Source organism: Limanda limanda, chromosome 15 (assembly GCF_963576545.1).
Source record: "Limanda limanda chromosome 15, fLimLim1.1, whole genome shotgun sequence".
Classification (NCBI taxonomy): Eukaryota; Metazoa; Chordata; class Actinopteri; order Pleuronectiformes; family Pleuronectidae; genus Limanda; species Limanda limanda.
Window position 1 is genome coordinate 10,094,957 of NC_083650.1, and position 23,715 is coordinate 10,118,671.

The following is a 23,715-nucleotide window of genomic DNA, read 5'->3' on the forward strand; positions in this document are numbered from 1 at the left end:
AGCAGTTTATGTGAATGTGTATTAAAAATGAATGGCTTCATCAGGACCTGCAGTGTGTGCTCTGTACATATGTTGGTACACATGTCAGTGTGGTTAAACAGGGTTACGTAGTCATCAGGCCGTGGCCGTTCTCTTTGATGTGAGCACAAAAGCTGCCAAGCAGATGTGAGCGAGCCCCCACCTCCACCGCCAAACACCCCCACCCCCACCCCCACCCCCCAGCCCAGAGGCCATTCCTCTCCTCTGACTGAGCAGCACACACATACACAAACAGAGATGCAGAGAGCGGAGCACAAGCATCTGGATCACACAAATGAAGTCTATTTTCTGACGGCAGGCAGACGGATCCGCCGGTCAGTCGCCGCTAATCTGCCACCTCCCCTCTCCTCCCTGCCGCCATCTATAATCCCTGACAGACAGATAGCCAGCGAGAAAGAAAGAGTTAAACAGTGACAGAGGGAGAGGGAGGGAGCGATGGAGAGGGAGAGACGATGGCTGAAATGGGCTTGATCTTATCCCCGTACCTGAAATGAAGTGGACGGCCCTCTTGCTAAACAAACACTTGTTGGGCACTTTGCTAATGCTTCTCAACACAATGGAAGGCGGATGATGTTTCATTCACACTTGTGGCTGCCTTGTTTGATTCGCTGGCACAGCTGGGCGTATACACCAGGAGAAATAATAAACTTTGCCAGCCGATTGAAAGCTGCAGCCGTGGAGGTCCCGACAGAAGACTCGGCTGTAAACACGCTCCGAATGAGACAACACACACAGCGAGGGCCATATTTCTTCCAATTAAGAGTAACTGACTTGTAATTCAGCGCAATCTCCTGTGGGTTTGCTGTGTGTGAGGCAGGCCCAGCGGTGTAAGGGGAGTGGACATAAAGATGAGGTGTATGAGTGTGTCCTGTGCGCTACAATACGTGCTTTGTATTCATTGCAGATAGCAGGAGGCCGTTGGAGGAGAGAAAACAGCAGCCATTGATTTTGTGTGCTGGGCAGGCGTTTCTCCATTGCAGAGTCTGGTCGATACACACACCAAGAGCGGGGAGCACCGGTGAGAGGGGTGTGGGGGGGGAGGTGGTTGTCTCTGGACAGTGCACACACTCACACACAAACACACAAACACACATATTGGTTGTCAGCAGCGAGTGGACACAGGGCCCGTCAGGTAATCACAGCGATCTTATTACCTGCCGCCACATTCTCTCACACTCGCACACTCACACAAACGATTGGAGGCAAATACCACCACTTTGCAAACACAAGCCTAAATGAAGGCAAAATGAACAAATGGATTCAATAAGGCAATTTCTTTACTGTGAGTGGGGCAGCAGAGGGTGGGGGCCTGTTTCAGCATTAAATCCTTTATCAAGTAGCCAGCAAATCAAACATTGATTTTCATGAGCCACTGTGCCGGGGGCAATAAGGATCTCCCTCATCAACGGAGGCTGCACTAGCCACACACACACACACATACACACAACAACAAAAAGCAACAAAAACGTGGGACAGCAGGCACTAAATGAACTTTATGTGGAAAAGTAATTGCCGCAGTCTGAATAGGAAAGACATTTGCGAGGCTATTCTGTTGGAGGTTGGCTTGTTGTGGGGACACCGGGCAGCTGGGATCAAAGCTGCACTGCCTCGGCCGGACAAGTGGCCGTTAGAGGGGCCTGATGACAAAAATGGCAGCTCATCTCATGTTTATTTCAATGAGACACAGAAAAAACAACATTACTTTTACTAAAACAGTTTTAGATCAGTCTTTGACAACAAACTCATTCCACCACTTTGAGCTTTTCCTTGATGAACACAAGGATATAGTATGTATCAGCAGGTTCACGCTCCTTAGATATGAACATTTAACATAACTACCACAATTTGAATTTTTTACGATCTCAGTGGCAAATCATCGCAAAGCTGTGGCAGAAAGACAAACCACATGTCACATTCAGTTAGATAAGTTAGATTAAGTTACTTGCTAAATCAAAGTTGAACAAGACTCAGATGGTATCTGGCCAATTGGGGATGTGACAAACGAAAAACCACATCCATTCAAAGTGTTGCTACACTGCTGGTGGTGAGGGAGGTTGCAGTGTGAGAACCTTCCAACAAATAACTGATTGTTATAACTTGTCAAAACAGTTGTTGACTCACTGAACAAGTGGCCAAACCATGACACACAGAATTTCCATTTTTCATGAGCTATTTTTTACTATTTTTAGTTGTAAAAAGTAACATTTTTAAACCCCAATTTAAGTAAATTTAAGGCTAACAAATACTTCTTGTGCATCTTTAAGTTCTAAAAGACCTTTAGTATTTTCTTCATTTTAAATAATTTTTTTCCTTGCAAGTTTATAACTGACACTGTTAAAATCCATGTTAACTTGCTAAGAGTCTTCTTCTCTGCATTTTTAGGATCATTGTTACAGATCTCTGCACCTTTCTGCCTTCTGTAGATCAGTGGGTATTGGGAAACAATTGGTAGGAATGTCTTCAGAGCTATAAACGAACAACCAAACAAAGCAGTAACCATGTGTAAAAAAACATCACTACATAGCACTCCTAGTGGTGAAAAACTTCACCGGCTACCCTTAATGTAGCTACATGTCTTCGTTACAAAAGTGTTGACACTATGTCCACAAAACAGTTTGGTCTCAGAGCATCGCGCTGAAAGAGTCACAACCTGATTCAAACGTCCACTGAGCACACTCGTTCACAAACCAGCTTTGCTCCCAATGAAATTAAACCGCTGTGACATGTTGAGCTGTTTGCCGAGAGCCCGTCAGAGACAGAGGATGATGAACAGGCACTCGCAGAGGAACACAGAACACACAGCCGTGTGATGGATACACGCACAGGGAAGCAAAATGGAAAAACAGGCTCAGGAAATTGGCCAGTTCCTGTATAAGAGAGGTAGAGAAGGAAAGCCACGGGGAGAGTGGGGGGGGGCTAGGGGGGGGTCGAGTGGAAGAAAACAAGAGGCGAGAACGACTGACAGAAAAAGACAAACGTGCTTTATGTAACATTCAGTGTCACGGCTGTTTTTTAGTTTTTCAGACACAACAGAATGTCCGATTGTCAGGAGTTTCCACACATTCTTAAAGCCTCCACAGTCTGTGTTTATTCAGGCTTGTACGTCATGTGCAAAATCACTTTTTTATAGTCTCACATATATGAGCCACATTTATTACGTGTTTATTAAATTGTGAAAATATTCAGAAGGAAAGATGCATTGATAGGGATGCTGCAGACTGGATCTGGAAGCATCTGTTTTCAGTCATTTGGTCTCGTATACTTGACACTGATGACTCCCAGTGACAGGAACAAAACATCACTGAGAACAATCAACAACACAGCCACAAAAAGTTTGATGAAAACCAAACTGTCGTCTTTTCTTTGAACATTTTGTTATACATCCAAAAAGGTCCCGTCCTTAATAACTACTTGATTGTTTGAATTAAAACTATTTCAAAGTAGAATATTTGTAGGGTCCACGTCCTTACATTCATTTCCTTTTTCTTATATGATAATAATATACATGTCTTTGGAATTTGGACTTTTAGTTGGAATTTGAAGACACCTCGGACGCTCATAGGTGTTTTATAGGCAAAATGATTGATTGGTCCATTTAGAAAATAACCGGCTGATTAATCCTATAATGACAATAATTGGAAGTTGCAGCCCTGGGACGATTAGTCATAATGTGAGAACAAGCATTTAATAGTGTGGCTTATTTCTTTTGTAACCTTATGCTGTTTCTGAATGGCATTCAGGGTGTAAAGACACACAGTGAATTCATTGTAAACTTGTTTTTCAAAAAACAAAAATGTAAATGTGCCCTTGTGCATGTTGTGTGTCGCCCAGTCAGACCGGTCCTTCCCTCGCCCTACCTCCACTGAGTGAACTTTCACCCCATGAGACCCGTGGAGCAGGACAGATGACCCCTGCAGAAATCTGAGCCTTTTGGTTTCCATGTGAAACCAGACAGACACCTCACCCACTGGATTCCTCAATGGTGCACGGGGACTCACACACACACACACGCACACACACCAGTCCAAACAAAACGCACAAAGACATATGTGCTCACATGCAATGAGAAACACCTGTTCAGTCTACACAGACACGCACTGGTACACACCAAGTGCTCACACCGAGTACGCAAACAATTCAACAGGCACATAAAGTTGCTTTGAATGACACACAACAACATTCAAGCGAGTCTCGAGTATGAATTTCCTCATACACACACAAACACTTAGCAACTTAAGCAAATATTTCTCAACATGAGCAGCAGATATGACTAAGACTGGCTCTATTGTATCTGCCGCAGTGGCGTGTGTGCGTGTCTGTAGAGAGCAACAAAAGAAACAGTAAGAATGCACTGCTCGTGTTTCTCAGGCAGAGATGTCGAGGCTTTGTTAGAGGACGGACAGGAGTCGTGAAGAAAGTGGAGGAAAGAGGGGGAGGCAGAGCAAGAAAGTGTGACTAACTTTGTTACTAGTTCTTGATCCATTAAAAAAAAAGAAGAATTGAGTGCCTCTGTCTGCCTGTATGCATCTGTATGTGTAGCTTTGAGTGGGTGAAAACTTTGACGGTGATTGTGAGAGGTAGAAATCTGAAAAATCTAAAAAAAAACACAAGGAGAAGTCAAACTACATTAAACGCCAAGTGTACCGAGACGTTTTGTTAAATGTAAAAATGACAAAAATATGCTGACATATCTTGTAGCACTATATTTTTATTATAGACAGTAAAAACAATATGTCTCTCAATGTTTTGCACTTCTCTCCTATACTGAAACATCAAAATATATATATTTATACTGGCCTGAAGATATATTTTACTGAAAAAAAAAAGAAGACGTATTGGTCCTTGACAAATGTCAGTCAAGTAGAATGAAATAGAGCATTGATGGTGATATGTATTATCCGCTTTGCTTCAGTGTTTACAGCAGACTGGTGCAATAGGGAATGGATATAAACTTTGATTCGCATTTTGACTGTGCTGAAGGGACATGTCACTTTGTGTGATAGTGTTTTTTTTATGAATTCAACAACTGAAATCTATGGCACAGGCTTTGGCTAAAAGAAAACACCTTTACCATAAATGAATTGTTATTTTTGGACTCTTTATGAAGACAAATGTTAAATAGGATGCATTATCATGGCAATTTACTCTGCAAGTCACATTCACAGAATCACACACTCATTTATACCAATTCCAGCTTTTCTCTCCTCACTCTTCTCTTAACAGAGTGAGGATTTCGCCATAAGGTGCATTTTGGGGTCCAAAGAGCGGGCACACAGTATCATCCTCAACTATCGCTTCAAATAAAGGCTTGAACATTTTAGTATTTGTTGCAAAATTCAGGTATTAAAACTAGACTTCGACTGTAAGGACAAACGGAGGAGGGATGGACAGATTAGGTGAAGGTTAGAAGCATCAATTTGCAGTATAAATGACAAGTCTTTGTGTGGACGTGTATGCCAGCATCTCCTTTTTCCTTTTCACAGTTCATTAAGAGGAGCCACTTCACCACCGGGCTATTGTGGCTGTAGGGACAGCATCTCCGAAGCACATTGTGCATCCACTAATCCTTCACTATATCTGTGCTGCGTCAATACCACTGCATTCTTTGCTTTCTCTCCCTGTGCTTCTCTTCCCCCGCCCGCCCGCCCGCTCTCCTTACCTTCACCATTCCCACCCTGCAGGAATTACAGCCTCCCCCCAAGGTACTGCTAGAGGTCCATCCTATCTCTTTTCCTTCCTCTGGACAAAACAGAAAGGAAGCAGGGGAGGGGGGTAATAACAGAGAGCAGCGGGGGGTGGGATGGCTGTAGTAAGGTTATTAAGCCTCGCACACAAACACACGGTTCGCCACAGGGCCACTGAGGTGAGGCCCCAGGGGGTGCGGGGGCCATTTCTGTTTGTGCGTTTGTGTGTATTAGTAGTGAAGGCCCTTTATGTGTTCATACTGTGAGAGGTGAATGATGAGGCCACCCACCTCTTAATGCACCTAACACACTGCTTGATATTGTTTTCTGAAGACCAACACTAATATCTGCCACTATATATATTATTTACACTACAGTTGCCATTATTCATCATTTTAGACAGACAATGTCTTTAAATGGGATCATAATCACGCTGAAAAAAGGTTTTAAAGTCTGCACGTCCTCCAAAAGTGTATCCTCTAAAAAGAATGGCCACTCCAAACACAGTTTAGTTCCATCGTGTAAAAGTGAAGGTATGCACAGAAACCTAAACAAAGCCAGCTCATTTCAAGTGGGTTAACAGCTCCTCAGGCAGAGCGAGACGCGTTTCATTGCAGGTTTTACAGACTGTCAGCCCCTGGAGCTGGTTGAGTACAAAACACCCACATCAAGCTGTAAAAAAAGTTCTTTGGTTCCCTTTTTCATATAAAATGATTTTAGTATGCACTGAACACAGAGATTATTGATGGAATCAGACCAAAACGCTGCTGTTAGACTAACTGTGGTGGTGGAGGAGAGGAAACAAGAGGAGAGGTCCGGTTGTAACTGGGTCTATCTTTACAGCAACAAGGATAAAGGCTCTTTAAACAGGATTTGGCCTGACCCACCTCTCTATAGCTGGGAGCTGATACAGCAGTGCACGGCCAGTGGTGGATCATTTTTCATCTCCAAATCTGCTTTGGCATGGTCGGGGGGGTTGGGGCAGGCGCAAACACAAAAACACAGAGGGACTCTGACGAGGGGGAGGAGGGGCCGCCTGGGCCAGGGTGCTCTGAGGTCTATTGTGGTGGTTTTCATTGGTGCGACTCCCGACAACACGAGGCTGGGTCTTCCCCTCGCTGCTCAGCTGAGCAATCAGGTCACCTCATCTTGACAGACACAAACACATGCAAGCACAGACGTAAACACACAGCGACGTGCACACGCACGTGCAGACACACAGCGCACGCAGCCCGCAGCTGTTGCCAATGATGTCAGTCGTGATTTGGCCCAACTAGCCTTTTGTTTCACCGCATGAGCACAGAGGAGAGGAGAAGGCAGAACAGTGAGAGCCTCTCTGTCTTAGAACTACTGGTCGCAGACATGGAAGTCTCAATGCAACACAAAGACAGTGTTCATGTTTTAAGACTAAATAGATTATAAAAAAAAACATTATCAAATAACTTTGTTATATAGCCGGAAGTGTATCAATAAATCAACAAAATTGTATATTACCAGTAAAGTAACAGTAAAGATCTTAGGAAAATTGGGGATTTCTGTGGATTTGAAGATTGTTGGAAAGATTTTGGATTATTTAAGTTTACAAGTCAACAAAATATGCAACATAGGTCAAGTTGTACATTTACATATTATAACTTGAATCTCACTTTAGTAAGGCTTATACGTTAGACGTTTAGAAGTTATTTGAAAGGTAAAACTGAGTAGGAAGTAGCATGCAAGAAAAATACAGTATTACAAGCAGCTCTTGATAATTGACAGCAGGTTAGTGACACCTTACTGTAATGAGTTTAAAAACCTGAAAAACTGACTTGGTATGACGCAAGTTAAAGACTGCCGCTCTTGTCAAACACCCCCTTACCACTTCTCCAACACAAACACACAACAAGCACACCAGCAATCTCCACCTACAAGCCTCTGATGTCTTTTGGCAGAACTGTCTGAGGAGCTTAATTGGTACCTTCTCATTTCTTCCTCTCTCTCTCTCTCTCTGACTTTGTCACTCTCATGCAGGTGTGTGTATGTGTGTGTGTATCTTCATGGCACACGGACAAGAGCGTGGGTGCCACTAAACGAAAACAGAGGCCGGAGCAACTGCACACTCTGTGGCGATGCGGTGGGGCGAGCCAACTTGGTTAACCAAATCTTGTGGAGGGATCCTCGGCTGAATTAGGCGCACGCTGCAAACAGACACACGGAGGCACACGCACACACAAGTTGTCCCATTGCCCAGTGCAGCTTTCCTGCTGCCAGTAATGAGGAGGTTTGGAGATGTGCATTTGTTTGTGCAGATCTAAAACACACACAGTCTTAAACGGCTCACTCAACGGCTCGCACACTCACTCAATCACACACACGTCAACAGACTCTTCATCCGACTTGTTTTCACATTCGTGTACAGTGGCTTTTAGTGCTGCGTGCTCAGAAAGACACACAGGCAGTCGCCTATCACACCTGCAGACACGAGATAGAAACATAGCATGAGACACTCTTCTACCGAGCTATTATGCTGTCAGTGACATTTTCGAAAATTAATCCTACTCCTCCTGACATTTTACGCAGCGGCTGGTTACCGTGTGGGGCAACTATACAAGCGGCCTGCCTCTCGATCTGAAATATGTGTTCTGTGGAGGCCCGGCAGCCAGGGCTGCTTGTTGGAGCAGTGATTTGATTAGGTTTGCGTTGATTAGCGTCTTGTTGGTTACAATATACAGCTCTATCAGGGAGAGCGAGCAGGCGGCGGGGGGGGGGGGGGGGGGGGGGGAGTGATTGAGAGCGGGACTGTCAGTTTGTCAAACTGTCAGGACGCTGACTTTTGTGTTTGGTTCGAGGTGTGTGTGTGCGTGTGGAGGCGAGCGCAGTTCAAAAGGAATCAGCCGATATATCAAAGAGCACCAGTGAGGATATTAATACAGATCTGTTAGCAGTTATCAGGAGAACGATAGGATGGCTGTGCTTGCACTGGCCCCTTTGAATCAGATCACGGGCAAAAGGAAAAGGAGCAGCACATCTGAGCAGCTCCCATTTCACAAACAACGCTATCACAGACAAACACTTTGAACGGCAAGTGCCTTGTCTTGGCATTGTGCTGGAGAGCTGTAGACTTTAGCAGCACAGTGGCGCAGCGGCTCAGTCGTGGTGTGTAATATTGGCTGAGAACAAATAATCTGAAAAGCCTCAAATGCCCTCTGCCTTTGTAAGCTTTATGAAATATTAACCAATTTAATCTACAGTCTTTTTTTCTCCCAGAGAACATACTGTACTGCCACTGATTCCCTGTAAACCAACAATCATTCCTGAGATTAATTTTAAGAAATGCAGCAACATTTTTTGATCTCTGAAAGCCGGGGACGAGGTGTAATTATTCCCTTCCATAGATCATGTTTTTCTATTAATTAGGTCTGTGCCGGTGAACGTCGCTCTGCTTGTTTAAGCGACGGCCGTGGAGCCACAGGCATCTCTCTCTCTCTCCACCGCTTTGTCTCTCACAGCGAGTGCGCCGGGTGGAACACGTTATTATAACATTACCGGGCTTAACAGCCAGCAGTGCTGCGTCTGATTGGAGGTCAGATCCGTGTTGTACCCCGTGAAGATATTTTTAAAAGAGCCGATATGATACCGTGTTTAGCAAAGCAATTTCTACCGGCCTCAAGGCAGAACAAAAGGGCAGAGTTCACCGGGAGCAGAAAGAGCTCCGCTGCAAGCATGTGACCAGAGAACCAGGGCCGGCGCGTAAAATAGAAAATCATTTGAAGGGATTTTGCAGATTGCAGATTTAATGTCCGTCTGATGGAAAAAGAGAGAGAGAGAGAGAGAGAGAGAAAGATCAGAACTAATCCTCTTAGCTGTTTGTTTGGTAATCTGATTTTGTATGATTTTTAGGCTGCTATCTCTGGCTGTGGTTACTGATGCTGTCTCTGGATTGACCACAGCCATTTTCACCTCCAGTGCCCCCCCCCTGCCCCTCCTCCTCCCCCTCTGGTATATTAGGGTTTCGGCTTGACATATAAACAAAATATCTGTGTATGTAAATCCCTGGCGCGGCTTGACCAAATGCAGCAAAGTGTCTGCTGCTTATGAAATGATTCCCCGCGCTGACATCGCTCCAGAGAAGGCACACGATGGCCGTCCCTGCTCCAAATAAATGACCTACTTTGAACATTAACACACATTTACATGCACGCTAGATCTCGGGCTCAGACACTCCTCGTTGAACATGGCTCCCGTCCAATTCTTAGAAAACGCAGCCCTCGTCTTATCCTCCCTCCATCTTTGAGGGGATCACTTTGGCACCACAGCTGAGTAAGGAGAGGTTAAACCACATTTTCCTTTCATCCTAACATGGAAAAACGAGGGCACAATATGCACCGGGTTCACGAGCAGAATGGCACTTTTATTGTGAGCATGTTAAAGGAAGGTGAGGCTGGCACAGAGGCCCACCTAAGGTGCTCCCAGCTCAGGCAGAGCTATTTCCAGACCACCAGCCCCTCCCGTCTCCTCCACCTCCACCTCTGGTGGGGAAACCACACATCTGCACAGGCCCCAGTCGCAGACATGTCTCAAGAATGGATCCATTATTCACACAGGCTGTTAGGGGACTGGCTCACAAGGGTGGGATGTGGTGGTGGGACACGAACACTCACTTTTACTCACTTTACTTACTTAGAATTGCTCATGCTGGCAAAAACACATAATGAGAGAAAGGCTTGTTTTAACAAGAGAAACTGAAATCTCAGCATTCCATGTATTATTAGACAAATTAAACAATGTTATATATAAATATCCACAGTGTGAGACTGTTTTTCTCAGTGTGTCCACCTGTGCGTTGAATGCTCGAATGAAGTGTGTTAACCATCAGGGGCCATGTGACTGCAGACCCACACAGAGACACACAATACAAAAACCATGCGACACAATAGTGCAGTCCGACTGAACATGGCTTCGTACACACGTCATATCAAGTTCAGAGAACGCTTGACAGCACAACACAGCTCCACACGACTCGACATGGATGAATGTATAAGTGCTCTCTCTCTCAACACACACACAACCACACCCACACACACACTGAGGCCAGATTGTATACGAGTTTGCTCACCGACCATGATAAGAAAATGTGGTAAATGCGTAATCTGATATGCATGACTTGAGGTTTCTCTCTGCCTTTCTTTTCCTCTTGGAAATCGCAGGTTGCATCCATAATTTACACCAGCCTCCGTCTGTTTCTCTCCTTTCTACTCCCTCACCATTTTTTTCCTCCCTCCATCTATCCTTCTTTCTCCTGGCAATCTGGCTTTTGCAGCTTTGCTCATTAGCATATTGCAGAATGTGCAGATGCCACCAAAAATTATTCACCTTCCAGCACTTTGATGCCGTTTCACATGAGTACAAACTACTGTGTTGACGTTTTTTTTTTCTTTTGCTCAGTCTCCGCAAACAAAAGCAGAGGGACGTGGTCTTCTCTTTGCTCCAGTGTGTTGGGATCATAACGAGTTTGATGTTCCCTCTCATCTGCACTCACCCCAATTACATCATGCATCACGCCAGTCAAAGGTTATTGACACCGTGATGAAGACGATGGAGTGCTTCCTCTCAGGCGAGGTTTAAATGAATTCTTATTATTCATGCAGTCCAAGGGATAACCGAATACATAATATTCATACTGTTCAGAGGCTAATTGAACACAGTATTCATGCATGTTTTTGCATCAAATAGACACTTGTAATGCAGTCCAGAAGAAAGCAAATGACAGGAGGATAGGTATCTGGGGATTAAGACTTGTCCTCCTCTTGGAGATTGATATTGGTATTGATGGGGGCGGATCAATGGCCACACATGGTAACAAACCACACTGCTTTCACTGCTGTCCAGGTTTCACAGCCCTGAGACAGCGTAAATCAGAGAGGAATTTGGCTACTGTGCTATACACGTTAGAATGTGGCCATCAAATGAGCTTTTTCTATGATCCACCAAACCAGAAGAAGCAAGGTGATGCAGAGAAGCGCGTCTGTTGAGCCCGACCTCCCTGTTACCTGACAAACTGCAACGTGTAAAGAGAAAAATCTATCAGCCACAGAATCCCAGTCGCATTCGTGCAAATCATTACGTAAACACATGCTTTCATTCAAAAACAATGGCGGTCAACCTCCTGTGGCGATTAATTCAGCATGTTCTGGCGTGTCTGTGGTCCAGTATTGTTCTTTGAAAGTATTACAAAAAGAGACAGTGTTGTATCGATGTCAGTGTCATGGGAAAATAAAAGGACTTAGCACTTTTCTTCACTTAGAGTTTTTGACAGCACACAGTTTTATTCCTGGGTTGCTGTATAAAGTGTTCCTGGACACAAATGCCTGTGTGCAGGGGCGGGTCCAGGGGCGGGTCCAGGGGGGAATTGGTCCCATCTGAAGTTTGATTGGCCCCCTGAAGAAGTGCCCCTGTCCTTGCTGTAGACTTTTTTTAAAAACCTGGTCACTTACTAGCATCTAACAGTAAATATGAGAATTTTTTCAGAATTTTTATTTTCTACGCTTTTTTGAAGTACACAATGTGGTTGTACAAAGAACACTTCAGTAAACAAGGAATGACTTTAATGTCGACCTTACTGAATCAGGAATTATATGTTGGACATATAATTGGCCCCTCTGTGTAAATTGGGGCTCTTATATGGCCCCTAATTTAGAAAGATCCTAGATCCGCCTCTGCCTGTGTGTTAAATGGCTGGTATGATGCAACGGAAAACTGAATCCAAACTGCAGCCTATCTCACAAAATCAAGCTGAAGCAAATCTGTATCACCGTACGAGCCGAGGAAGACATATGTGCATAATCAGGATCCTTACCAGTGCGGTGGATGAGAACGTTCCTGTGTTTCCTATTAGGCAAAATCTGCTTCTTAATCCTCATCAATCACAGAGGCGAGTCTAAAATGAAACGATACAGAAACACAGCACACATCAGGGAGTGTGACAAAACTCTGCTTTTTAGTGATAGGAAAACAAGACTCAGGTGGCATCATTTATCAAGATGTAATAAAGCACCCCCGTCGTGCATCTGACAGATTGGAGACACGTAACAAGGGCTGACAGAGCTGTGGGAGAATGTGCATCTCTAATCCCCGCCAAATATGAAATGTAAAAGGCTTAAATGACAAATACGAGTTGATTTCCTCATCTTCCCTTTGAATGTTTTGCACCCGTCTCGTTGCAGAGGCAGTCGTCTTTGAACTCTCCGGGCTCTAATCATGGAGGAATGTTTCTTTCTCTGCTTCTGGATCGTCTTTAACTACGACGTGCAGATCTGCTAATGGGAAGACCACTCGCTGACTATTAATACACTAGCTTACACTACAGGACTCCATATTAAACTATTTCGCTCATTTATGCGTTTGAAACTCCCACATAGTTTTCATTAATATTCTGCTAGACTGCTTCGCAAAACAGTCTGGCTCACATTTGTTTTGTTTTTTTTCATTTCTCCACGTGTATACTCGTACAGCAGAAGAGACTTGAGCTATCTTCACAGGCTACAGATTCCCCCACATTTAATTACTGTTAACACCAGCGCTAGCCGGCTAAATACGCCTCCATGATTTATTCATTCCCCCCCATATTTGAGTCAAATTAAATTAGTCATATGGGTTTAATTAACTAAATATGATCTGATATTGTAATTTCACACTTGGATATGGGATACAGAGAAGGGTACTTGAGCACAAAATAACCCTATGGTAAACCACTGCTCATTACAGTCTCTTATGTGTAGTCATGTTGGCATTACCAACAGCAGCATTAGCTGAACGATTGCTCCTAATCAAGGTTTACACACTGGGAGGTTACCTTTATTCCGAAAGAAGAGGGATCATTCCGCTCACACCATTATTCACTGCTCCTATTAGTCATCCAACCGTGGCTAATACAAGTAACTCCCTTCAAATTTTCTGCCACCTCTGCTCTGCTCATTATTATTACTGAGGACCACAGAAATGCAATTCCTCCAGTTGAGAGCGTCGATTCACCTCACCAACAAAATTCATTTATTCATTTTGTAAAGGTTATAAAAACGTCTGTCCCTGAGATTATAGAAGTGGGTCGTGAAAGAAATTCTGTTTATAGCAGCCATGATAAAAAAAACAATTTGCCTGTTAATGCAGAGTATCAGTAACATCACAATGTTACAGTGCAATGTTGTAAATGTCACTATTGCACTAAAATTTCATTCACCTGAATTGTTTAAGGCAGGAGGCAGATGCATTTTGTGTTAATCCGTGCAGTGGTTTTTGTGCAATCCTGTTCACAAACAGGAAAAACAACCGAAAACCAACAAACACGAGCGGGTTGAAACATAACCTGCCCGAGGAATATCTGCATCTAGAAAAGCTAATGACAGTAGCGATAAAATGGAAAGAAAAATGGCTTGGAAGTGTAATTATTTTAGACCTTTAATACGATACTAACGTGTAGTAAGTAGTGCAGGGTAATCTTAGAGACAGTCAAATGTTCTATACTCAAACATTTGTGACTGTGATTGGGAAGGTCATCCTTTCGCAGTGAATCAATAGTGCTCACACAGAGTGAAACACATTCACCACAGGTCCTGCTGTGGGTTTTTCCTATTCAATTGCACCTGGCTTTCCCTATGTGTGTGTGTGTGTGTGTGTAGTAGACTGAGTAGTTCTAAAGCACAATATCCAACGTTGGTGCTATTTCCCACTCACACAAAGGCTCCATCATGGCTCTAAATCAGCTGCAGTGAGTGATATAAAAAAGCATGCGGTAATTTACTGATGCCCAGTAATGAAACATGAGGCCAGTGTGGCATGTTTTCTCACTCTTGCCGAGAGGAAATATGGCTGCAGAGAGCTCCGCTGGCTCGAAAAATACTGTCACACCGCCGCACGACACAGGCAGAATTATCAGAGAAAAAACAAAACAAATGGATGCATTGATTCACTTGTTGTTTATTTACAGCCCTCTCCGGAGAAGAGATAAATTCCCCTGTCGAGGCTTTGTTTCCCCATCACACGACACAACGGGATGCATGAGAAGAAGGGTGAGAAGGCCACACACAAATGTAAGCACAGGCGCACACACACACACTCACACTCACACGTCTTACATCTGGATTAATCTCCAATGGGCGTCATCACAGATGCCATTAAACGTAGCAGAAGGCAAGAATCATGCAGGAAAGAGGCTGCCATCTGAATAATTTATTCAGAGGCTCATCTTGTCTCACACCAGGGGGATTTCTGCTTTCAATTTACACTGTTTTCCTCCCGTATTCAAATCAGGGAGCAGATTTATTGTGATTGGCACACGGAAGGTCAACGTTAGCAAGCTAGCGTCAACGCTGTCCTCGGCGGGCTGCAGCGGCGGTCTATTAGCACACCAGGGTAGCGTGTGTGTACAGTCCGTGTGTGTGGCAGTCTTTGTTTACCTCAGTAAGCGCAGGGTGACACTGGAGAATAGGCCTGTGGAGAGCAGAGACAGCAGTGTGTGTCTGAGCTTATTAGGCTGCTTTCCAAGGACACAGGAGGCTCTAGACATTACACTGGCTGGGGATGAAAAAAAGACTACTGCTAATCATAGCAGGAAGATGTTAGGACTGCAGACGGAGCAAGGTCTGGGGAAGGAAGACAAAAAGGACAAGAGAGGGAAGTGGAGGATGAGAGCGGGAGAGAGAGTGGAGGAGGAGAGCACGGGGGAAGAGGCGAAGTGGAGAAAGGAGGGAGAGAGCGCAGGATGAAGTCATGGCTCTCATGCATGTCCTCACTCTGTGTGTCACACTGGGACTGAGAAGAGGACAGAGAACGGTTCACTAAGGCACAGGTCATCTGTGACAGGATGAGCCACCATTAGCCAAAGGCGCACAGAGCAACTGACAAAGCAGGGGGGGGGGGGGGGGGGGACTCACTCAGAGTGACAACATTGTTGTATTTTCAACACTTCTTTCTGAGACTTCCAGCATTGAGGCAGCGCAAATGATCTGTTTTGTTGTTTTGTGCTGTTGTTGTATAATTCCCTGGGGAAAAGATCAGTCTGTTTCACTTTAAACACAATGTAGGCGGCGTACATGCACCAGAGAGGGAGAACATATCTGAGACGTGAACACTGAACACTGTGTTTGTCTAAAGACGCTCTGTTAGAGAGCAGCATCGCATTCTCTGAAATGCAATCCAAACTTTGAGAAACGGGTTACGAGGGCTGCTCCAGGGGGGAAAACTGTGCTTACCAAGCAAAATGACCTTGTCATTTCCAGTAGTAAATTGGTATGTGCTAGCTGGCACTGATGACAGGACTTGGCTGTTTCTTCCGTTACGGGCATGAATGGCCCTGTAGTAGCCAGGCACAGTGCAGCGGTTCAACAAGGCCTCTTTAACCAGCTGAATGACAGGCAAGCAGACGGGCGGCGAGCCAACCACAGACATTCAGCCTTGGCTGCTGTAATAATGCCAATTCAGCCAGACCAATGAGGCCACGTGACAAGGGCAGCGAGAGAGAGAGAGAGAGTGGGAGAGGAGAGTTGAAATCTGCGAGTGCTTCCACTGGCTGAGTCTTTACTTTTCTTCGGTTTATCCCACCTCCATATGTCTACATATGTCTTTTTTCACCATTGTCTCACAATCCCCTCATGTTTACTCTTCAAACAGTCTTGTTGTCTTTTTGTTACCATAGGGAGTTAATGAATGTGTGGCTTGTTAAACTTTTTATGTCAGCGTCTGCAGCCCTTTTGCAACCTCCGTCTCTTGGAAATCTCCGTGCAAACCGAGGGGGAAACTCGGCACCAGTATGACACAGCAAGGAGGAATGCACTAGCGGATGTGGCTCTCTCTCTTCCTCTCTCTCTCTTTCTCCTTCTCAGTCAACCCCTGTCTCCTCCTCCTTCCCCTCCCGCTGTGGGCAGGTCCATATGCACCCAGTAATTATCGAGGTTATTTTCTCCGGAGGGCCAAATCCCTGTTTATGGGCATGAGCGTGTGTCACAGGGCCCTGGCTGTCAACCCGCAGGACGCTGACTCTGTCGACATTCCCTGAGAAAATCTCGGCTTCTGCGACCCGGCAGTTGTTCTGCTTTTGCCCCCATTAGGGGAAAAAAAAAGAAAAACCCTTTTGTAATTTTCGATGGCTGTATCATGACCTCACATCAGAAAGAAAAAATTATGTCTCGTGTGAGCTTCAACCTTAAGCTCTTGCCAAAACCCAGGAGTTATTTCTGGAAACCACCAACTAAAAGAACAGTATCCAGCAGCAGTGAGGAAAAAAAATTAATACTCCTGCACAGAACCCCAAAAAATAGCAAAGGTGGATATGATTTACATCTGTGTTATTTATTCATTACAGACACGGGGGCAACGAGTGCATGTTCTACTATTAGTTCTGCTGAACTGTAAAAAAAGGAGACAATTTTCTACTTATTGGTTCAATTTGGTTCCTTCCCAGAACCAGACACCCTGGAGAATTGTGCCCTGTGTTGGAGTGCACATTTCCCTCCAGTAATGGCAACAGAGGAAGTGAAAACTGTGAAAGGCCAGTGGTTAACAAGCCTCATAAAAAAAACACTGGCTGATCCAACAAGCTATGTATTATACCAGTTAATTAAGAGGCAAACAGGAGGTAACTTTGTTTTCTGAATGGGAAAACAGAGTAGGCTTGTTCACATCCTAGTTCATCAGCAAACAAGAGCCTGGAGCAACCTGAAGTGCTCAAAAGTAAATTTGCATGCACACAACTGTTACCCAGGGTCAGTAACACACACACACACACACACACACACACACACACACACACACACACACACACACACACACACACACACACACACACACACACACACACACACACACACACACACACACACACACACACACACACACACACACACACACACACACACACACACACACACACACACACACACACAGAGACAGAGACAGAAACACACCCACTCACGCTCATCAAAATCGGCTGCTCCCTTCACAAAAGCTGCTTCCTCTCTGTTTCATCACGCAGGCCGGGCTTTGTTAGCGTGCGGAAATGCCTCCAGAGGGAATGAAAATACTGGCAAGTCCCTGCAGCTCTTTCTGAAGAGAGAGAGACGCGGGGGGAGAAGAGACGGGTCCTGCAGCTGCATGATCACACACACACACACACACACAAACACACACGTGCTCAACCACACTCGTATGCCAAGTGCCCGTGTAAGTTAAGGGCTCTGGTTACGTACGGAGATAACTGTGTTAACCTAAAGAACATAAACAGCAGTGTGTGGTTACAGGGCTGTCAGGGCACCGGAAGAGTCAGAGGAAGCGGACACTGACAGTACAGAATCCAAAGTTGGACTAATGTTGTCGCCGCCGTAAAATTATAGGCTGAAAAGCTCGTACCACTGCAGGGGTTTTCCAGGCCGGGAATTACAAACTGGAGAATTAAGTGACCCTGCTTCCTGAGCTCGTCAATCATACAAGTATTGTTATCTTGTTGAGAGATCCCGTAAAAAGTTAAAGACAAGTTGAAATATCTGAGGAACCTTAAATCTGAGGTGTTATAAGAACTTATCCAGGGTTGTGCAAACTCACTTTAACGTTGCTGTTTCAACCAGGCTACATAGAAACCAGAGCACGAAAGGAAAACACGTTCTCCTGCTGACACCATGAGAACGTTCAAATGTCCCACTGAGCATCTCCAGCCGCCTTGCGGGTGCAAGCCCTGAACCTTCCACGATAACCACAGAGCCACTGTGCAGCCCAGTGCCTCGCGAGTACTCTCAAGTTATTTATTTATTTATTATAGATTCCATTACCTCACTCCGTGGCTGTCTCGTTTGGCGAAAAACACATGTTTGTAATCAGACGACAGCGCTCCGACAACAGATGATTGCAATCAAACAGTCAATGGCGAGCAGCAATTAAGGCAACAAACAAAAATACAGCACATTAGCAAGAAACAGAGAGCAATGGTTTAAAGGAGCAGATGATGAAAGAGGGGTCCATTGTTCAGTACATGAAAATGAAAGACATCATCCACGTGCTTCATGCTAATAGTTTCTTTGCTTTTTGTTAAACAACAGCAGCTGCTATGACTAATATCTACTGAATAAATCCAGAAATCTGTCTGTGGCTCGCGTCGCATATCTCTAGAACCGTTCATCTTATCAGCATTGCACTTGGCATTTGTATTGTTAAGGGCCAAAGAAAGAGCAGTGTCAAATTTGGACATGTGATAGTATTAATAAACATGGAATAAACAGGCAACTGAGACTCATCAACGTAGGTTACCCTATAGATCGCTACAACTGCGTGTTCACGACAACTGAAGCTTTTACAACAACAGCCAAAACTGAGCTGTGCTTCACTGAACTTTGAATAAACTGGTGACCAGCTTATTGCACAGCAGCGGTGGTGCAGCCTCAGGGTTCTGTGGACTGAGGTCTGCAGCCGGTCTTTACTTGCCATGTCCAAATCACTGCAGGTCACTTTTACGGTTTCAGAAAGAAAACTGCAACCAGCGTTACCAAAGACCAAGTAAACAGCCCATTCCCAACAGACAGGGTTACAAGAGCCACTGTACCAGTTACCAAAAAGCTAGTAAACCATTGGCAGTGGTATTACTATTTTGATTATTTTCTCCATTAAATTCACAAACCAAAAAGTATTAAATATGTTCATGAATACACACATTTAAATAAATATCTTTGTCAATTTTGATAGCTAAATATCTTCAAGAATCAGAGAACACACAGGTCATATTCATTTTCCAGCTATTTAAGAAGAACAACCAGCGACAGAGCTCAGTGAATTTCAGCTCTCCAGCGTCTCGCTGCGTGCCACCCACACTCGCATTCAGTTGACCCAGGAAAATTAAAACACTGTGCTATTTTTATTCAATATTTCATGTAAATTCTTACCTCCTACACACGACTGACAAGACTCACCTGCCTGCCGCCACATCTTTTCATTTCAGCTGCTACAAGTTTTCTGAGAAAACACAAGTCGACTACTATCAGTCAACACTCGAGTGCATACAGATACATTCTGGAGCTTAGGTAACTTTGTGTTATAAAACAATGTAGCTACAAGACTGCTTTGCATTGCATTCAACAGGACACATGTTTTGCAATGAAATCAAATGCGGCTAAACCGCACGACAATCAATCGATTAGTTCCCACCCACAGCGCAAACAGCTGCCAACACATCTCTCCAACATATTAAAGTAAACCTGCAAGTTGAACAATAACCTCAACCTGCTGATTTCCTTTCACAGCGCAAAAGGTGGACGTTTGACCAAAGAGCCGACTGAAGCGCTGCCTTACAGAGGAGGCATTAGGGGAAAGATCCAAGACGTACTGACAGAGTGCTGGAGCTTTCAAGACAGCTGCTGGAGTTTCTCTCTCTGTCACTCTCGCTCACACACACTCGTGCGAACACACACTCCACTCCCTCTCTCCTTTTTAGCCAGTGACAGCAGGCACCCAGCGATGACATGAGGAGTGTCTCTGGCAGCCAGTAAGGCAGCACTAAACAGACAGAAATATCTGATCTGACAGACGGACGGACCGTCAGCCGCTGCACCATACATGCAGCTGTCACTGAGCTTACCGCTCCCCTTCCCAACCCTCTGCTTTGATTCTCCTTCCTGCAGTTTCTCTCTCGGGTCAGAGTGGCAGTTCCCTCGTTTTTCTGCCTTTCGTGCAGCTACTTTACACCATGTTGAAAAGCTACACCTACACTGAGGACATTGTGTTTCGCTCCGTTTGGCTCATGGCCAGAAACAAGGGGGGAGAGGGAGGAGGGGTGAGAAGGAGTTTCGGCTTTCACAAGGCCAACTGTTGAGCGTGCGGCCATCGTGCACTTGGTCAGTGTCGGCCTGCACAGGTTTAGTTCTTTGCTCGGTCGTACTTCGTCTTCTCTATTCCTCTTTCACACACAAATCTGTCCTCCCTCTCTCGGTCTGTTTAGCTCTCTGTTCCTCCGACACAGAAGTTCTCAATTAAGAGGGTCAGGCAGCCGAGTGGAGAAATAACTGCGGCTCTGATATCTGGAGCTGGAAGGACTCAAAGATCAGCAGCAACAAGAAACCACTGCTTTAACGTGCTGCGCCAAAAACTGTGGGCTGTGGCTGCCTGTGTGTTTTCTTGTGCATACGAGTGTGTGTGTGTGAGTGCATGTTGCATAAATCTGCTCAGCGGCGACAGGTTGTCAGCGACCTCTGACCTCCATATTCAAACAGACATGAATATGACAGAACTGCTAATGTTGTGATTGGCACAGAGCTGTCCTCGTCCCTGCAGGAAAGTCGATCTCTTCACAGTTCAATTTAAAGATTGTGGCATGAGAACGGCGTATAATCACTCACACACACAGAAACACCCGTGCACCAAATCTTCGCTCCATCTAGAGAGGTACTTTAATTGCTTTGTTTTAGTGGTCCCCTCTGAATGGAAGAGAAGCTGGGGGCTGCAGTTTACAAGACACATCTGCAGGTGTTGCATTTCAAACTGAGAAACTCACGCTGTGAGAAGGAGCAAATACAGCAACACAGGCACACAGATGGAGGACTGTACAGACAGATTGTCTCTCTCGTGCACACACACACACCGCAGGTGCAGCACTGCTCAGTTCTTTCCTCCACAGCATCGAGCCTGAGAACGCTGGCGTGCCATCTATAAAAAATACTGACTTTAATGTGCAACAACGTAAAATATATGACAAGACAAAGCTGAGGCGCAGTTTACTGAGCACAGACCTGTCAAATCCAGAGAAAGAATGTGCTTATCAATGGAGCTCCTGCAATGTGGCTGATGCTTGGACACTAAAAGTCTAACAGAGCCATAAACACCCCAACTAATGTGGCCTGGGGTCATGTAGGTTTTAGATAACCTTTCTGACACCAACCCTTTGTGAGAAACTACTTTACACCGAGCGGGAAACACACACAGTATCTCCCCTCCTTACAAAATAGCTCTTTCCGCACCCTTTTATTTCGAAACCTCTCCCAGCAGTGTCTCTATGAGAATCAGATCTGTTTGTTAAAGCTGTGTATCGAGTAGTGTGGAGGCTCTTGGGTAGGATGTCTCGTAATTCAGCGAGAGAATGAGCAATCAACTAAGCTTCCCATGGCATCCGACAGATGACAGATTCAATCTCCTTTTCTTCAAGCGTCTCTATTGTCATGTTCCTACACACTGGTGTGCACGCCACGTTTCTGATCATCTATGCAAATACGCCACAGATGGACAAGTGTCTCATCGAGAAACATACGTGTCGCACTTACAAAAATTATAACTCTTGCATTTCCCTGCACTGTTTTTCCGTCTCTCTCCCTATGTCTGCCATCCTTTGTTCATTAGGAGTTACGTGTGACTGTGATGCTGGCGTCTTGCCACACTATGTGTGTGAAATTATTCAAATCAGGACACCATGTTTCTTTTGTTTACTGCCTTGAATGGCGACACGGAAACAAGGTGGGCTATTCACGAACACCATTTCTCAGTCTCACTCTCGCACTACAACTACCACCCCCTTCTCTCTCCTTCCCTCTGTGAATCCTGTCACGGTATTGGAGGAAGGTCCTGCGCATTATGAGAAGCCATTAATGAGTGTATGGCGTGGTGTTGTGATGCGCGGCATATTGCAGCCATTCATCAGAGCTGGGAGACACTTGACAGGCGGACAGCCAACAGGTTGTGTAATCATATAACACAGCCATGTCAGCCTGCCACTGCTCCGTGTCCCATTCAGGCCCCTAATGTTTTTTTCCTCTGGGTAATTGACGATGCCAGACAGAGAGATCCAGTGATGGATAACATCACAGACCAACTGGCGCACAAAGATGCCGGTCGACCGGAGTGATGTCATTTCACATCACATCAACATTTGAAGACATTTAAAGGAAAATTATGGCTTATCTGGTCTTATTCTCGTTGTTTCTGTTTTGGTTAGATAACCTAAAGATCGTCTCGGTAGTGAGATCTGGGAGCAAGACAGTTTCGGTAAAACCAAGTCGGCCCAGGTGAGAAAAACTCTTGGTTACATGTTCAGCTAAAAAAATAGATTATACTACAGGTTTTCCACATATATAGTTTACTTGGGTGGGCTGCCTAGCTTTGATAACAGTTACCAAAGTATTCAGCCATATAAGCATTTTTTTTAATTTCTGGTTTTTTACCTATCAACCATCCTCCATCCATTGAATAACAAATGGACAATCTCTAAATTTGCACATCTCACAATACCATAAAAGAGCTTTAAAGTAGCGTTATATGCTGTATGCTATATGCTGTGTCCATAACTCTGTTACTGTATATATTTTTATTCTATTTTGTTATATATTGTTGTTTTATGTTAAGTGCACCAATGACACCAAGGCAATTTCCTGTATGTGCAAATATACTTGGCAAATAAAAGAATTCTGATTCTGATTCTTTGTAGAGCTGTGTGCGGTGCATTGATTCTATCCGTTCCTCTTTGCCACCCTCTCTCTGTCAATCTCTCAGATATACCTTGACTACAGACCCAGAGTAAGACGAGAATAAGACCCAAGTTGTATGAAACTAGAATTTCCAAAGAAACACAAAGCCAGGTAACTCTTTCTTGACATGTTCAGGTATTGTGGTATGTTCCAAATTAGATTTAATGACTCATAATTGTATAAATGAGTAAACAAATAAAAAGCATCGAAATGGCCTTTATAAGTTATTCAGCTAAGATCTTGCATTAATGATGTCAAAACATGACAAAGTAAATGTGTTACTCCGGGGACTTACAGGGTACCTGGAATGCCATCTGATGCCGACTAACGTGTTGCAACTACTTCAACTCCTCTGCACAACACAACTCTCATCAGAGAAGTCGAGGTGGCCCTGAGGCAGCGTTAGAAGTTGTTAAGGATGGCAAGTATCCTCACACAACCTGTTTTGCGCTGTCCCAAAGCTGGGAAAGAGAAGACAATGTTCTCTCTCATCCTCCCACTCTCACCATTTTATACCTTTGCTTGTTTGT

At 44.6% G+C, this 23,715-nt stretch overlaps 1 protein-coding gene across 1 annotated transcript in view; it reads right to left on the reverse strand.

Moving 5' to 3' along the window:
* The window catches only part of zmiz1a (zinc finger, MIZ-type containing 1a), a 74,473-nt gene that overhangs the window by 48,081 nt on the left and 2,677 nt on the right, over positions 1-23,715 (reverse strand). The window contains exon 2 of the mRNA XM_061086961.1: positions 12,559-12,639. The gene's annotated coding sequence lies outside the window, so the exon portion shown is untranslated. The remainder of the gene's footprint in view (positions 1-12,558; positions 12,640-23,715) is intronic.